This window comes from Globicephala melas, chromosome 9 (genome assembly GCF_963455315.2).
Source record: "Globicephala melas chromosome 9, mGloMel1.2, whole genome shotgun sequence".
In the NCBI taxonomy this organism is placed as follows: Eukaryota; Metazoa; Chordata; class Mammalia; order Artiodactyla; family Delphinidae; genus Globicephala; species Globicephala melas.
The window spans coordinates 55913473-55932388 of NC_083322.1; positions in this window are offsets into that span (position 1 = coordinate 55913473).

Below are 18916 nucleotides of genomic sequence, written 5' to 3' on the forward strand. Positions count from 1 at the left end.
TCTGAGTTCTGTTTCATTTCCTTCTCTCGGTCCCCCTCATATATCCTTCTAAATGTTCTGCCTCTTCCCTTGTTTACTGTCCCTCCGTCCATCCTTTAGAAGACGGGGTTCCCTGAGGTTTCTTTCTCATCCTCTTCCCCTTCAGCCCTAGGCAATCTCATGCACTGGACTGACATTTCCGACAGCCACAAACCTGCATCTCCAACTACTCATAGGAATTCTCCTTGAGGTACCTCAAAAGTCAACACACAGGGCTTCCCTGGTGGCGCAGTGGTTGAGAGTCCGCCTGCCGATGCAGGGGACACGGGTTCGTGCCCCGGTCCGGGAAGATCCCACATGCCGCGGAGCGGCTGGGCCCGTGAGCCATGGCCGCTGAGCCTGCGCGTTCGGAGCCTGTGCTCCGCGACAGGAGAGGCCGCAACGGTGAGAGGCCCGCGTACCGAAAACAAAAACAAACAAACAAACAAATTCAACACACAGGGAAGAATTGACATGCCCCGCCTCTCCTCCGTGGATTGCTCACACACATTTCTTTCCCATTCTCCCTAGCTCAGTCAGGACCTCAACATCCTCTCAGATGCCCTGGAGGGAACCGTGACCCTCTATCTTATCTCCTCACTTCCTCTCAGTTCTACCTCCTGAGAAACCTTCTGTGCCCCTTCATTCTTCATTCCATTGCTTCAGTCTAGATTAGAGCTCATCATCTCACTCCTGGAAGGCTGCATCTAGGCTTTTCCTTTGTCATATTTCTATAACTACATCTGATCCTGTCACTACCAGGATTAAAGACTTCCTTCAATTTCCAGTTGCCTACAGAATGTATTTTAGTCCAGACTCCTTAGTGTGGCACATGATCCCCTTCAGAATATGATCAAGTCTAGTTTTCTAATTACCCTCTGGTCACCCACCCCCATATGCCTTTCCACACCCCAGAATGTTCCCTATCTACCTGTGCCTTCATAGCCAGGATTGAGGTAATCCTTTTCCCTGAAGTGCTCCTGCTGGCCTGTCTTCCCTGCCAGACTACCAGCTCCTCCAAAGCTATGTTCACTTCTCCCCGTGGCAAGGATGCTCTCCAAGTTCCGACTCTGTCTTCAAGATGAAACAGACAGGCTTAGCTGCTTCCCTCAGGAAGCATTAGTAGTCCTCTGTCGCCACTCCTATAATTTTCTATTCATGCTCTCTATTACAGCACTTATTATATTGATGCTATATGTTTACTTTTCCATGTCCTCCCACTGGACTGAGTATCTCAAGAGCAGGGAACCTCGCCTCATTCATTGTCATTGCCACCCAAGTGCTTAGCACAGTGCCCAGAACACTGTAGGTACCAAATAAACATTTGTTAAATAAACTGCCACCCCCCTAAGCCTTTATTATTTGTATTTGGGTTATTTTTAGATGTCAAATGGCGCTTTTGTTTTGAACAGCTATATAGGATACATTTTATTAAGTGCTTATTAATTCACTATGAACATTTCACCAACAATGATCACCACCTGCACAGAAAACTGAAAAATCTCATTTGTTAGAGAAGGATCATACTAAGTTAGTAGAAAACAATCCTGATTTGTGGGAAACTGAGCCTGAGAGAGTGCTGAATTAAAAGGAAAGGAGTGAACACATAAAGTGATATACAGTGCTTCCTCATGGCACTGGAATGCCAATAAATGTGTAACATCCCACACCCTGGAGGGTTTTTTTTTTCTTCTTCTTTTTCCTTTTTATGCCCCCATCTATTGGAAAAGAGAAACTCAAAAAGAAGGTAACTGAAGTTACTTAAATTTATGCCCAAAACCAAGATTAAAAACTACACTGAAAATCCCCTTGGTCCCCAAACCATAGTGTTTCTATAGACTGTTTTCTACTGGTGTTTTCCTCATAATCACCAAATTATGGGACAGAAGAAAACGTGATTATATTTAAAATCAGCTGAGGTGGGCAAGCTGGGGGAAAGTTATGGGGGAAGCGAAGATCAGAAGAATCAGCTCTTTTCTCTTCCCTGGGTTCCTCTACTCTTGTAGATTTGCACAGATAATGCACATTCACTGTATAAAAATCAGTCAACAGGGATAAGCTCCCTGGTCTATAAATTGGAATACTGATCTAAGTGAGTCTGGTTTCAGAGTTCCTATTTTCTATGGGCTAACAAAGTGTGAGTTATTTTGTGAACTCTTCATTACCTGTATAGTTCAGCTACTTTAAATCATTAGTAATTATATTGAATAACTCCACATTTTCTTTTAGCATGGTGAATCCTCTCAAAATAAGGCTGTTTCGGGAGATCAGCTCGGTGCTTTGTGACCACCTAGAGGGGTGGGATAGGGAGGGTGGGAGGGAGACGCAAGAGGGAGGAGATATGGGGATATATGTATATGTATAGCTGATTCACTTTGTTATAAAGCAGCAACTAACACACCATTGTAAAACAATTATACTCCAATAAAGATGTTAATAAATAAATAAATAAAATAAGGCTGTTTCAGTCAACCCAATAGCTACTATCACTGTATTTTTCCCTTTTATTTTTTCTTTCTTTCTTTTTTTTCCCCCTTGAGTCATGTTGTGCTGTGCTGTGTTATGGGTATTTCCCAATATTACCAACCCAGGTACATCCATTTTCACTTAGCCCATATCCTGCTTCCTACACTCTTCTAAGCTTTACTTATGAATCACTCAAAAATTTTACATAGTCCAGAAATTACATATTTACTTTCCAGAATATAGCAACCACTCTTCCCCCCCTTACTTGAAATATTTTTAACATCCCTCCTAAATGAACTCATCATTGCTCATCCTAGTTTGCATAATTATAGTTGGCTCTTATGATGAGCCAGGGAAAAAGAAAGGGAAAAAAGTAATTATTAAGACTTTTTCCTCTTTCTTTTTCCCGTGCTCATCTTTTTTATTCTTTGCAGAGGCTGGGGATCTGGGGGGAGTTCTCTCTCTCTCTCCCTGGGAGAAAAGCATTTGACTGTGAGGGCCATCACAGCTCATTAATTATCTATTGGGCATTGGCTCATTTGAAAACTGTTAGGCATATTGGGATTGGAGGTTGGAAGAATCGGGGTGGAAAGCAATTTGTCCGCATTAGAAAAGAATTGAGGGGCTTCCCTAGTGGTGCAGTGGTTAAGAATCCACCTGTCAATGCAGGGGACATGGGTTCGAGCCCTGGTCTGGGAAGATCCCACATGCCACAGAGCAAGTAAACCCGTGCGCCACAACTACTGAGCCTGTACTCTAGAGCCCGTGAGCCACAACTCCTGAGCCCACGTGCTACAACTACTGAGCCCGCGTGCCTAGAGCCCATGCTCTGCAACAAGAGAAGCCACTGCAACAAGAAGCCCGGGCACTGCAACGAAGAGTAGCCCCCGCTTGCCACAACTAGAGAAAGCCCGCATGCAGCAATGAAGTTCCAATGTAGCTAAAAGTTAAAATAAATAAAATTTAAAAATATGTGATATTCGTTTTAAAAAATAAAAGAGAAAAGAATGGCGATGGAGAGCCCCAAACTCAGAGAGATGACCCAGCCCTGCAATAGGATTTCGGATTTGGGAGTTTTTAACAGCTTTTGAAGGATGAAGAAAGCACTCCTAGTATACTAGAATTAGGAAGCAGTGCTTCAAGTTTAAAAAGAATAAATTTAGCTTCACCCAGTGAGATGAAATTTGGGAATTTACATAAGGAGATAGTTTAGGCTAAAATTATAAGACTCTTCTTGGGAATGAAAACATAAATGATTATTGAGGGTAGTCAGGACGTTTGGGAGCTCATAACTGTCTTTTTCAATATATAACAAATATAAATAAATACATATGTATAATAAAGATATATTTAAACAGGTAATTTAAATTATGGTTTTAAAAAAGTTCAGACATTACAAAAGGGTGTACGATGAAGAATAAGTCCCCCTTCTTCCGCTCGTTGTTCATAACCCCCCTCCCTGCCACACACCTCCTTCCTCAGTTCCCAGTGCTGGACAAAACCACTGCTACTTAGTTGCTATTTATCCTTTTGGAGAAATTCTATGCATTTACAAACATACACGTGTGTGAGGTTTTTTTTCAAGTCTTGAATGATAGCATACTCTATACACTGCCTGCACCTTACTTTCTCCACTTATCAACGTATTTTAGAGATCTTTCCTTATGAGTCCATATAGAGCTGCCTTATGTTTTACAACCACGGCAGAATTTAATGAGTCATTCCCTTTTGATGGACATTGAGGTTGTCTGCCCTCTTCTGCTGTTACAAAACTGTACTGCATTATAACTGAGCAGAAAGAACAACATGAAACCCTCATAATGGGAGGGCTGGAGGCAAGGTGGGACAGAATGAACTGTTGCTGTCACGTAAACCGAACCACTTTAGGTTCTGGTTCTCTGTGTGCCTCATTGCCGTGCATAAATAGGGGGGAAACACACAGGAGCTCATTGAGAGGGCCACTTACTGTTGTTTCCCTGTTAGGATGGCACATTTCCGTTATGTGGAGTCATTATGTAAAGTATCCCAAGTCTTGCATGGCAGGGGGGTACGTGTTAGGAATATACCTGAGTTATTTGAGGCTAGGGCTACAATGTGGAAAGAGCACTGGGTTTGGGTCACAAGAACTTGGTTCAAGCCTCAGCTCTGCCTTTTACTTGTGTGATCACTGGAAGCCATCTTAGCATCTCTGAGCCTTATTTATTTTATCTTTTTTTCTATGAAATGGGGAAAACAGTACCAACTTTACGTTTTGAGGATTTAATGAAGTAATGCTGATGAAGTGATGATGTAAGCCAGTGGTTCTCAAACTTTAGAGAGTTACTGGTTCAGAAGGTCTGGAGTGGAGCTTGAGAATTTACATTTCTAATAAATTCTCAGATGATGCTAATGCTGTTGTTCTGAGGACCAGAATTTGAGGAACACTGGTATAAGCCATAAAGGACTGATGGGTGGTGTTACTGCTTTTGTTATTATAGTTATTCTCCTAGAAGGAACACTATCTTTACATATCCCATTAGAGGAAAGTGAAAATTCTGCCAGCCAATCAAGTACGATGAAAACCACAGAAATCTCTAAAGAGATTGAACTTGTTGGGGGTGGTATTAAACACAAAATTTTGCACACTTTGAGTTTATTTAAATGTTCACACACCTCTGAATTCGACGGTAAACAGCACTTGACAGGAAGTGGAAGTACAAAAATAAACAAGAAAGGCTCATCTCATGGCATTGCTGCCTTAACTGAACACAGGAAGTCCTGGAAATCTTGCAAGACTGTCTGTTCCTTCATGATGTCTAGCCCGATTTTAAGATCCCAAACTATTTTTGGTTTGTATTAGTCAGGGTTCTCCAGTGAAACAGAAATAATTGGAGGGAAAAAAAGTATATATGTATGAGTGTGTATATTATATACATATAATGTATGTATATATACACACATAGTATATGTGTGTGTATATATACATTATATGTGTATCTATCTATATCTATATATATATTTATTTATTTAAAGAGATTTATTATAAAGAATTGGCTCCTGCAATTTTGGAAGCTGAGAAGTCCAGACCCAGGAGAGCCTATGGTATAGTTTCAGTCTGAGTCCAAGAACCAGAAGCACCAATGATGTAAGTTTCTTTCTGAGTCTGAATACAAAGGCAGGAGAAGACCAATGTCCCTGACAGTCAGGCAGAGAGAGAGAATTCTTTCTTATTCAGCCTTTTATTCTATTCAGGCCTTCAGTGGATTGGACGAGGCCCAGTCACACTGGGAGGGCAATCTGCTTTACTCAGTCTACCGATTCAAACCGTAATCTCATCTAGAAGCCCCCTCACAGACACCCTCAGAAATAATGTGTAACCAAGTATCTGGGGACCTCGTGGCCCAGTGAAGTTGACACGTACGATTAACCATCACAATGTTGTTGATGAATATCTGAAATGAGCTACTTTCAGTTTGCTTATCATTGGCTTTCCAGTCCACAAGACTGCTTCAAAACACTTGATGTTTCAAACAGCACAAACTTCAACTGTGGCTGTGTGTCTAGTCAGCTTCACATTCTAGTTGTCACACATCTTACAGCAAAACATTTCAGTGGACTACTTATAGCTCAACCTCAAGATACTTTTTAAAACAAAATTTTAGGTAATGACGTCCAGTGGCTGGACGTCATTACCTAAATGGTGATCAATGCCATCACCATTATTATATTTATTACAAGAAAGGTGCTGCCAACAGGTCTGCCACTATACAAATGCTGTTCAGTATTTAAATATATGTTAAGAATAATTCAGAGTCATTGATTTATTACTGTCATAAATGGGTGGGAATCTAGACATTTGGCTTTTAACACTGAAGTGTTATCTTCTGAAAATTGCCATAGACATTCTCCCCATCCACATCCCAACTAATAAATTCAGCCTGTGGAACAATAGACATACCACAGGACATTCCTGGGATCCCAAGAGATATTTTTAAAGACAAATATTAAAATGAATGAGACAGCCACAAGAGTTTGGAGGTAAATTCATATGAGTGATGAAGCAAAATTTTCAAACCACGGCACAGTAAGAAGAAAATGTTGGGGTTATATGTGAATAATGCTTCTGTGAATATGGCATCTTATTGTGGTGGGTTTCCTTGCTTTCCATCTCACTGATTCCCTTCTTGACATTGTACAGCTATTTCCTCTGTAATACAGAAACTTTCCCTTAAAGAATCTTTTTCCACAGCTGGCTTTCATCACTTCTCGATAGGTACCTAAATATTTCAGTTTCTTCCACTTTATTTTCCCTTAACAATAACTGCTGCCCAATCAAATCATTCATCTTTTCCCCTGTTGTATGTATTTGAGGTATTGAATGAGTGTTTATCAAGCACCATTTGGAATCCCCTGTTTTCTCTTATTTGGCATTTTCATAGAGTCTTGGTCTCAGTTTCACTTGGAAGTTTGAATTGAGTTTTTCTAATCATTTAAAAGTTTTGAGTTCAAAATTCATTGTGAGCTTTTTCTTCTTGTCTTGCCCTACAGAGATTTTTGTGTGTAAATGAAGGACAAATCTTAAAACCTAAGACTTCTTTAATAGATCATGCTCATTTATAAACAATATTCAGACATATACTATGCTTTGAAATCTCCACAAATGATAACAACTAACATTTATTTGCTATTTACTATGAAGTAGGTGCATGGCAAAGTTCTTTATGTGCGTTATTTCATTTTTCCATCAACCTAGAAGTTAGGAATCTTTTTTTTGTGGCCGCGCCATGCAGCAACATGCGGGATCTTAGTTCCCCAACCAGGGATCGAACCCGTGCCCCCTGCAGTGGAAGTACAGAATCCTAACCACTGGACCACCAGGGAATTCCCTAGGAAACTTATTAAGTGCTTTCTTGACCTTGGTGTCCACGGGCAATCTCAAAATTATTATCATTGTTTGAGTTGAATTTCTGGTATTTGTAACCCAAAGATAATTCATTTATGTAAACATGATACATGTTATTATATACACATGTGTCTTTGTGGGTGTGTAAAACAAAGCTCTATATGCTAGGCAAGGGGAGATCAGGTAGAAAAGGTCTGTGCTCTCACACCTATTTACACTGACTGAATGTACACATCCCCAGAAGAACCTCCTGAGAGAACAAATCAAAACAAGATTGGAGTCAGGAAGCTAACTTGCAAGGATTTCACTTGTATGGCCCCATGAGAAGGATTTGACCTTAAGACAAGAAAATCTGAAGGCTGAATAGGTAAAACATAAATATGGTTTAAAAACCAGAGAATATAAAAAGATATACAATAAAAGGTCTCTCTACTATCCTACTGTTGCCCTCCATTTGACCAATTCTCACCCAGTCCCTAGATTGGTAACTGTTCTTCATTTCCTATGTCAATTTCCATAGTTTCTTCAAGCAAATACAAGCAAAACCAGATGTAGCTTCTTACTGTTCTTCACTTGTTTACAAGGGTAGCATATTTTGCTTTTTGTTTGTTTGTTTAGCTTGGGCTTCTTTCCCTATTGGTATAAAGAAAGCTTCCTCATTCTTTTTAAACCACTGCTTAATGTTCTATGGTGTAGATATATCATCATTTATTTAACCATTTCCTTTTGAAAGACATTTATTTGAGTTGTTTCTAATCTTTGGCTATTACAAACAACACTACAGTGAATGACTTTGCACAAAAGTCATTTCTCACCCTGTGCATGAGTATCTGCATGATAAATTCCTCCATAAGTAATTCTGAGTCTTTAGCAGCTTTTGTTATTTGCAAGTGACCACCTAGTTATCCTCTCTATGGAAATGCACCCTGATGGGAGAAAGGAGGTGCATGTGTAAAGCTAGAAAGGGCTATAACACCTTAGGGTCCAAGCCACCTTATTATGGGAACCCCCTAAGAGAGCCCAACCCAGGAAGAACAGCCCCATTCCTGTCCACTTTCAGAGGAAGGATAAGTATGGATCCTAAAAGTTGCTGAAGAGGTGATGTTGGAGAGGAGATAGTGGCCTGAGTCAAGCATAGGGCTGTGGTGCAAATGTGAAGCCATGATTGTGTTGTGGGCTGCTGGGGCTTGAGCAGAACTTTGTAAAGATTAGTGACCACAGCAGTGCAGGTGGCCCTGGGGCAAAGAATGGCAGGAAGACATTGTTTTCCATGTTCTTACATTTACTTGGAACTAACACTCTAACAAAAGCCATAGTATTGGGAAGCCTGGTGATATTTGGGTAATATATGCTCAGAAAAGGTCTAGAAGAATTGAAAGATATTAATGGAGGTTTTCTCTCGGAGTACAGGGTAAGAAGTTAAAGTCCTACTTTGCCCATCTCCGGTACGCAGGCCCCTCACTGTTGTGGCCTCTCCCGTTGCAGAGCACAGGCTCCGGACGCGCAGGCTCAGCGGCCATGGCTCACGGGCCCAGCCGCTCCGCGGCATGTGGGATCTTCCCAGACCAGGGCACGAACCCGTGTCCCCTGCATCGGCAGGTAGACTCTCAACCACTGCGCCACCAGGGAAGCCCTACTTTGCCCATCTCTTGATGTTAATAAATGTTAATCAACTCTGTTGAGAGTTCTTGTGTATCTTTCTTAATTTTTCTCTATATATACCTATATTTACCAATGTAAATAATTTTTCTTAGATAAATAGGATATCTCTACACATACATATTATTTTGTAATTTTTATTTTAAATATGTATTTGGAGATATTTCCAAGTTAATATATAAAGATCTACTTTAATCTCTCTAAATGCTGCATAGATGTCTACCATAATTCATTTGACCATTCCTGATTTTTGGCTATTGGAAACAATGCTATAGTAAATACCTTTGTAATTGTCTCTGGGCATATATGTGGGTGCTTCACAAGAACTAAACCCTAGACATAGAAATATTGGACTGAAGGTAGGCATATTTAAAATTCTGATGGATACTGCCATATTGTCTTCTTTTAAAAAGGTTTTTGCTAGTTTACTCTCTTGCCAACAGTATAGGAAAGAGACTGCTCACATTCTTATTAATACTGGATCATATCAATCTTTTAAAATTTTGTCAATTATATTTTAAAAATTACATCACATTGTTGACTTAACCTATGTTGCCTAGATTACCAGTGAGGTTAAACTCCTTTCCATATGCTTTGTTTGTATTACTTCTCTAAATTGCCTGTTAATTTCCTTTGCCCATTTTTCTATTAGGTAGTTGTTTTCATTGATTTGAAGAAGTATTTTATGTTCTGTTGTCTGTTATGTATGTAGCAAGTATTTTCTCTTTGTCTGCTCTTTGTCATTTAACTGTGAACTTGGATATATTGATTAAGATTCTTTTAGTTGTGTCTTAATTCATATGACTACTATAACAAAATACCATAGACTGGGTAGCTTATAAACAATGGAAATTTATTTCTCACGGTTCTAAAAGCTGAGAAGTCCAAGATCAGGGTCCCAGCATGGTTGGGTGAGGGCTCTCTTCCTGGTTCGTATCTGGCACCTTCTCACTGTGCCCTCATGTGGTGGAAAGGGCAAAGGATCTTTCTGGAACCTCTTCTGAATTGGCATAAATGGTGTTCATAAGGGCTCTGCACTCATGACCTAATCACCTCCTAAAGGCCCAACAGTCATCTTTGGGGGTTAGGATTTCCACATATGAATTTAGGGAGGACACAGCATTCAGACTACATAAAATTCCACTCCTGGCCCTCCAAAATTCATGTCCTTCTCATATGCAGACTACATTCATTCCATCCCAACAACCCCAGGAATCTTGTTCCAGCAGCAACTCAAAAGTCTAAGTCCAAAATCTCATCTAGATATCATCTAAATCAAAATATGGGTGAGACATTCATCCTCAGGCAAATTGTCCTCCAGCTGTGAACTGTGAAATCAAACATCTTAGGTGCTTCCAAAATACAATGGAGGGACGGGCATGAGATAGACATTCCCATTCCAAAGGGAGAAATAGGGAAGAAGAAAGGGGTAATAGTTTCCGAGCAAGTCCAAAACCTTAAAGCTCACCTCTGGACACACTGGGGTGGGCGGTGGGCCCCCAAGGCTCTGGGTGGCCTCACTCCCACAGCTTTGCTGGATGCAGCCCATGGGGCAGCTCTCACAGGCTGGAGTCCCATGCCCGTCTTCTCTGGGACTGTGGTATCAGGGGCAGCCCTGCGCCGACAGCCCCACTGGTCATTGACCTAATGGGGGACTCTCTGCAGTGGCCCCTCCCCATCCTGAGTCCACTGCTCTGGGAGGTTTCACTCTTCCAAATCTAGGTGGAGCTGTCCATGCTTCCAGGGCTATTGCACTCTGCACTCAGTAGGGACTCCTCCAAGGTTTATTACTTGTGTCCTCCACAAGGGCAGACACCATGGCTGCCATGTGTGGCACCTGGAGGCTGAGGAGCACGGCACCGGTATTTGGGGAGCAGAGCCTGCTTTGTGGGGCAGCCAGCAGCCCCTTTTTTGAAATCGATATGTGCCCCCAGGCCCTTGAACTCTGGACCTGTGATGTAGGGCCAGTCCGAAATGCCTTCAGGGTTATTCTTCCATTGTCTTGAACAATAGGTCCTGGCTTTTGTTTGCATGGCCAACCTGATCTCTCCATTATCTTGAAAATAGTTCCTGTCTTCCACTGAGATGGTCAATCCACGTCAATTGCCTTATCAAATTTGGCCACATTGTGTTCTTTCTTATTTCTTTCAAAATGGATAGGCTGAGAATTTCCCAAATTTTAAAGTTCTGCTTCCTTTTTGATGAACAATTCCATCTTTAAGTCATTTCTCTCTGTTTGAGCTTTACCATAAGCATTTAAGAGAAACCAGGCTGTCCCTTCAACACTTTGCTTAGAAATTTCTTCAGCCACATAGCCACTTTTCATGCCTACAAGTTCCACCTTCCACAAAACAGCAGGACAGGAACACAATTCACCTAAGCTCTTTGCCATTTTAAAACAAGGATAGCCTTCCCTTCGGTTTCCAGTAATATGTTCCTCATTTCCGTCTGAGACCTCAACAGAATGACCTTTATCATCCATATTTTTACTATCATTCTGTTAACAACCATTTAGTTTTTCTCTAAGAAAACTGAGGTTTTTGCTATAGTTTTCCTCTTCCGAGCTCTTCTCAGAGTCACCCTTAACAATTCATTCGCAGTAATGTAGGCTTTTTCTAGCATGTACATCAAAACTCTTCTAGTCTGTACCCATAATCCAGTTCCAAAGACACTCCACATTTCTGGGTATTTGTTACAGCAGCAGTTCCACCCTTGGTGTCAGTTCTGTGTCTTAGTCATTTGGTCTGCTGTAACAAAATACCACAGACTGAACAGTGTATAAACAACAGAAATCTATTGCTCGCAGTTCTGGAGATCAGGGTGCCAGCATGGTCAGGTGAGGGCTCTTTTTTCTGATTGTATACTCACATGGCAAAGGGGGAGCCCTGTGGGATCACTTTTATTGTATATATTAATAATTAATTTTTATTAATATCCTCAGATCAACACATTTGAAATAAATAATAAAGGACTAGAAGATAAGTAAGGCAAAAAATCCAAAGTGGAGCATGAAGTAAAAAAGAATTGAATATTAAAAATAATGGATGGGACTTCCCTGGTGGTGCAGTGGTTAAAAATCTGCCTGCCAATGCAGGGGACACGGGTTCGAGCCCCGGTCTGGGAAGATCCCACATGCCGCGGAGCAACTAAGCTCGTGTGCCACAACTACTGAGCCTGCACTCTAGAGCCCGTGAGCCACAACTGTTGAGACTGCGTGCCACAACTACTGAATCCCGCATGCCTAGAGCCCCTGCTCTGCAACAAGAGAAGCCACCACAATGAGAAGCCCAGGCACTGCAACAAAGAGCAGCCCCCCTGCAATGAAGAGCAGCCCCCTTACAACGAAGAGTAGCCCCCGCTTGCTGCAACTAGAGAAAGACCGCGAGTAACAACGAAGACCCAATTCAGACAAAAATAAATAAGTTTATTTTAAAAAAATAAAATAAAAATAATGAAATTCAACATCCATTTTTGATTAAAATTCTCAACAAAGTGTGTATAGAAGGTACGTACCTCAACGTTATAAAAGTCATATATGACAAGCCCACAGTTAACATCATACTCAATGGTGAAAAGCTGAAAACTTTTCCTCTAAGATCAGGAACAAGACAAGGATGCCCACTCTCACCACTCTTATTCAATATAGTGTTGGAAGTCCTAGCCAGAACAGTTAGGCAAGAAAAAGCAATAAAAGACATCCAGATTGGAAAGGAAGAAGTAAAACTGTCACTATTTGTAGATGACATGATATTATATATAGAAAACCCTAAAGATTCCACCAAAAAACCGTTAAACTAATTAACGGATTTGGTAAAGTTGCAGGATACAAAATCAATATACAAAAATCTGTTGCATTTTATACACTAAAGAAAAATTAAGAAAACAACCCCATTTACAAGTGCATCAAAAAGAACAAAATACCTAGGAATAAATTTAACCGAGGTGAAAGACTTGTAAATTGAAAACTATAAGACATTAATAAAAGAAATTGAAGAAAACACAAATAATTGGAAAGATATTCCATATTCGTGGATTGGAAGAATTAATATTGTTAAAATGTCCATACTACCCAGAGCAATGTATAGATTCCATGCAATTCCTATCAAAATTACAATGGCATTTTTCACAGAAGTAGAACAAACAATCCTAAAATTTGTATGCAACCACAAAAGACCCCAAATAGCCAAAGTAATCTTGAGAAAGAACAAAGCTGGAGGTATCACATGCCCTGACTTCAAACTATACTACAAAGCTATAGCAATCAAACCAGCACGGCATTGGCATAAAAACAGACACATAGACCAATGGAACAGAATAGGCAGCCCAGAAATACATCCACCCACATAGGGTCAATTAGTTTACAATCAAAGAATATACAGTGGAGAAAGGAGAGCCTCTTCAATAAGTGGTGTTGGGAAAACTGGAAAGCCACATGCCAAAGAATGAAACTAAACCACTCTCTTACACCATACACAAAAATTAACTCAAAATGGATCAAAGACTTGAAGGTAAGACCTGATTTTTGGATTTGACAACAAAAGCAAAGGCAACAAAAGCAAAAATAAACAAACTAAAAAGCTTCTGCCCAGGAAAGGAAATCATCAACAAAATGAAAAAGCAACCGACTGAATGGGAAAAGATATTTGCAAATCACATATCTGATAAGGGGTTAATATCCAAAATGTATAAAGAAGTGATACAAAAAAAAAAAAGAACTGATACAGTTCAATAGCAAAAACCCAAACAATCAGATTAAAAAATGAGCAGAGGATCTAAAGAGACATTTTTCCAACGAAGACATACAGATGGCCAACAGGCATATGAAAAGATGCTCGACATCACTAATCATCAGTGAAATGTAAATCAAAACCACAATGAAATATCACCTCACACCTGTTAGAATGGCCATCATCAAAATGACAAGAAATAGTAAGTGTTGGGGGGAGGTGGAGAAAAGGGAACCCTCGTGCACTGTTGGTGGGAATGTAAATTGGTGCAGCCACTATGGAGAACAGTACGGATGTTTTCCCCAAAATTGCAAACAGAACTGCCTTATGATCCTGCGATACCAATTCTGGGTATGTGTTCAAAGAAGATGAAAACACTAATTCAAAAAGATATATGCACCCCCATGTTCATAGCAGCATTGCTGTTATTTAAAAAAAATTTTCCTAAGACATTTTCAATTTACTTCTTTCCATCACCACTTGCCATAACAAATGGGTCTCTTCTGCTCAAAAGTTTACAGCAATGCTCCATTGTCTGACAAATAAAATAAAAACCTCTTTGCTTTTTAAGACAGATACTAACATGCAAACACTTTAGTATGATCAGAGGGTTGTCTGGCGTTTTCCTATAAAGAAATCCATTTATATCTGATTAACTTCTAGAGATCCCTTTCACTTTCTTCTTCTTCTTTGTTTTTTAGTGTTTATTTTCATCAAAGATATATGTGCCTCTAAAGAGAAAATATTCATTGCATTATTTACAATAGCCAAGACATGGAAACAACCTAAGTGTCCATTGATGGATGAATGGATAAAGAAAAATGTGGTATTATATATATACAATGCAATATTATTCAGCTATGAATAAGAATGAAATCTTGCCATTTGTGACAACATGGATGGACCCTTGGGGGTATTATACTAAGTGAAATAAGTCAGACAGAAAAAGATAAATACTGTATGATTTCACTTTTCTGTGCAATCTTAAATAAACAAACAAACAAAAATACTGGAGCTCATGGATATAGAGGACAGATTGTGGTTGCCTGAGGTGGGAGTTGGGGGGGTGAAACAGGTGAAGGGGTTCAGAAGGTACATATTTCCAGTTATGAAGTGAATAAGTCATGGGGATATAATGTGCAGCACAGTGATAATAGTTATATACAGCACAGTTAATAATACTGTATTGCATATTTTAAAGTAGCTAGGAGAGTGGGTCTTGAAGGTTCTCATCATGAGAAAAAGAGCTGTAACTCTGTATGCTGATGGATGTTAACTGGACTTACTATGGTGATCATTTTGTAATATATACAAGTATTGAATCATTTTGCAATATATACCAGTCTTGAAACTAATGTAATGTTATGTCAATTATAACTCAATAAAAAATAATGAAATAAGAAATACAGGAGGCAGAGTGAAAATATCTAACCTCCAGAAGGAGAACAGAAAGAGAATGGGGCAGAAGCAATAGGGAAGAAATAATGGCTGAAAATGTTCAGAATCAATGAAAGTTATTCAAGAGGTTCTCAGAATGACAGCAGGATAAATGCTCAGAAACTAAACCTAGGTCCTTCTTACTAAAACTGCTGAAAATAAAAGGCAATTAAAAAAATCTTACCAGTCAGAAATGGGTAAAAGTACATACTACCTTTAAAGGAACAAACATTTTAATGACAGCTGTATTCTCAACAGAAACACTGGACTACAGAAAATATATGGAATGATGGCTTCAAAGCGTGGGGGAGGAAATGCCAATCTTAAAATTCTATGCCCAGTGAAAACAGCCTTTAAAAAAGAGGTGAAATAAATCATTTTCAGACAAACAAACATTAAGAGAACTTCCCACCAGCTGCCCTAGGCTAAAGAAAAAAAAAAAAAAAAACAGAAGAAAAATAATAATAGGTGGAAGCAGAGATGCACAAAGGACAAAAAAAAGCAACAGAAAGAGTAAATATATAGGTAAATCTAGATTAATATTGACTGTTTAAAAGAGCAATGATAAGTGGGATCTCTTTTATTGTAGCACTAATCCCATTCATGAGGGCTCTACCCTCCTGACCTAATCACCTCCCAGAGGCCACACTTACTAGTATCATCACTTTTAGGGGTTAGGATTTCAACATGTGCATTTTGTGGGGACACAGTCATTCAAACCGCAGCAAGTTGCAAATGAGAGAAAAGTCAAATCAAACTGCCTTAAGTAATAACGGAAATTTATTAAATATCTAAAAAGCCCAAGTCTGGACTGGTGGCAAGTACACTTGGAATCAGGGTTTAACTGATGTCATCAAGACTTAGCTTTTTTCTCTCTCCATTCATTAACAAATATTTCAGTGCCTACTATGTACTAGGCAATGTTCTAGGAAACTAAAAATTCATCAGCGAGCGAACCGAACAGACAAAAATTTCTGTTTGTGGAGTTTACATTGTGCCTTTGATTGTGATAGCTTCACTTTCAGGTTCTACTTTGCAGTTAACAGCTCACATCATTCAACACCAAGTCCAGGAGAAGATGGAAAATCAGCTTCGGCAACAGGTCAAACAGAAGCCAACAACTGAATTTGACTCTAATATTTCTGCCTTAGAATTTGTGCCCATTTCTGAAACAATCACTATTAGGTGGTTGTGTTGTTTTTATTAACGGAGCACAGATCTCCTGACCTCCCTGGAATCAGAAGTGGAGCCAACTGCTCTGGAACAGCAGTAGCTGAGGGGGGCGGTGAGGGGGGGGTGTTGGATGGACAAACAGGAATCAGCTGTTACTTAAAGGAAGGTGATTAGATTCTGGGCAGCCTAATCCAACCAGTGTCCAATGATTGGTGTGTTTTATTGAGTGGAGTTTTACATTTTTCTGTAGTTATATCTGTCTATCCTTTCCTTTACTGCATCTGGAGTTTGTGTCTCCTCTACTGTTAAATTTACAAATACATTTCCCATATTATCTTCCACATTTTATATATATTTAAAATATTTAACTCTTAATTCATCTTGACTTTATTTTTGAGAATGGTGTGATGTAAGAATTGAAACTTTTAAAAAATATGTGCGTATCTGATAATTCTGATTGTTTGCAATGAAAAAGGATGGTCTTGTGTGATCAAAAAGTGTTCTAAAACATTGACATTACAGTCATTTATGTGCTAGGATGTTTATCACATCATTTAGAGGTGGAGCACAGAGAGGTGATTCAGAGGACATGAGCTGGAGTCAGATGACCAGGGCTTAAACTCTGCCACCAGTTAGCTGTATGTGGTGAGCAAGTCTCTGAACCTCAATTTCCTCTCCTGTCAAATGGTGAGGACCTCACCTCCTCACTGGATTGTTGTGATAAATAATGAAGCAACCTTTATAAAAAGACATAAGATAGTTCTTGGCATGTAATAAACATGAATAAATAGCTAGTATACTTAACAGTAAAAAAGAGGAACAGTTTTCGATAATAGGAAATTGTTTAAATAAATTATGAAAAATTCATACAACAGAATGTTATACAGGCACTGAAAATCTTATTTTAGAAGGATGTTTAATGATAGGGAAAAAATGTTCACTGTAAATTTGAAAAAAAGCAGGAAACAAAAGTATATAAAATTTGATTCCAATGATGAAAAATTATACGTGTATGTGTATACATATATACACACACACACACACACACACACACACATACACACACATATAATTTTTTATTATACCCTTAGAAAAAAGACTAGAAGGAAAGCTTCCAAATTGTTAAAGGACATCTCTGGATTCTAAGTTTTCACGTTTGTCTTTATGCGTTTTTATTTAAAACATTTTCTATAGCAAGAATTACTTTCATAATTAGAAAAATGTTACAAAATGCAATGTAATTTGTGCTATGATATAGTACCTACGGAAATGTGCAAAAGGAGGAGAAAGACATGAAAGCCATAAAAAGAGGCTGAAGAAGCAGGCTTTGGAGTTTTGGGAGAGGGACCCATGCAAAACACCTATCTACTCCACGGACTTTGGCACCAACTGAGAGAGGCAAATGGAGATCAAAACAATCACTTTTATTGCTAACAAAGGTTAGAGGATGTGCCTTTAGGTCTGTTAGCTAGGCAGGCTTACCAGAACTATACAATCTTACTGTCAGTCAATGACAGCCTCCCAACTACCTCACAGTAAGGAGAGGCAAGGAAGGACATGTGTTCTCATGCAAGGAAGAAGCTGAGGAAGCATTATTCCATCATATGGATTTATTATAATTTATTTAAGCCATTTCCTATTATTGAGGAAGCAAACTCTGCTCCTTATCCCAAACTCATTAATCATAAAATTCACTCCTTCCCTGTGGATGGCAAAGAAAGTGCTACACCCGTGGCCTTTGCTGCACACGAAAACAATAAAGCCAGAAGAAAATGGAGGTACCCTCTAAACATTAGTGTTTGATCATGTTAAATGTCACAGAAAGAATAACGAGGAAGAGGACCAAAATAATCTTTGTAGAATGGTGAGGAAGAAATCAGATTTGCAGAATTCAGTGGAAGTAGGACAACAGAGACAATCTGTATAGATTTACCCTTTGAAGAAGTAAATCAGTTTAAAAAATGAGAGAAAGGATTGTAGGTTGAGAGAGAGCGCATAGAAGAAGCAAGGTTTACTTTTTATTTTACTTCTATGTATTCATTTAAAAAGTTTTAGAGGGCTTCCCTGGTGGTGCAGTGGTTGAGAGTCCGCCTGCCGATGCAGGGGACACGAGTTCGTGCCCCGGTCCGGGAAGATCCCACATGCCACGGAGCGGCTGGGCCCGTGAGCCATGGCCGCTGAGCCTGCGCATCTGGAGCCTGTGCTCCGCAACAGGAGAGGCCACAACAGAGAGAGGCCCGCATACCGCAAAAAAAAAAAAAGTTTTAGAATCAGAGAAACTTCAACCTGTTTACAGCCTGAAGGGAGAGAACGAGGAGGGGGAATCTGAAGAGCGAAGAGAGAATAACTGATGGTACAGAGGTCTGGAGTTGGCTGGAGGCCATGTGAGGTGTGTTTTTTTCTGAAGCAGGAGGTTCCATCATTAGTTGAGTCCCAGACAGAAGCCGTGGAGGATAACTGGGGGCTGACTAAAGATAACACAAGTGTATGTGGTTAAGTATGAAGGCCCCAACCACAAGCTTTTAATTGAACTGATTAATATAGTTATTTAATT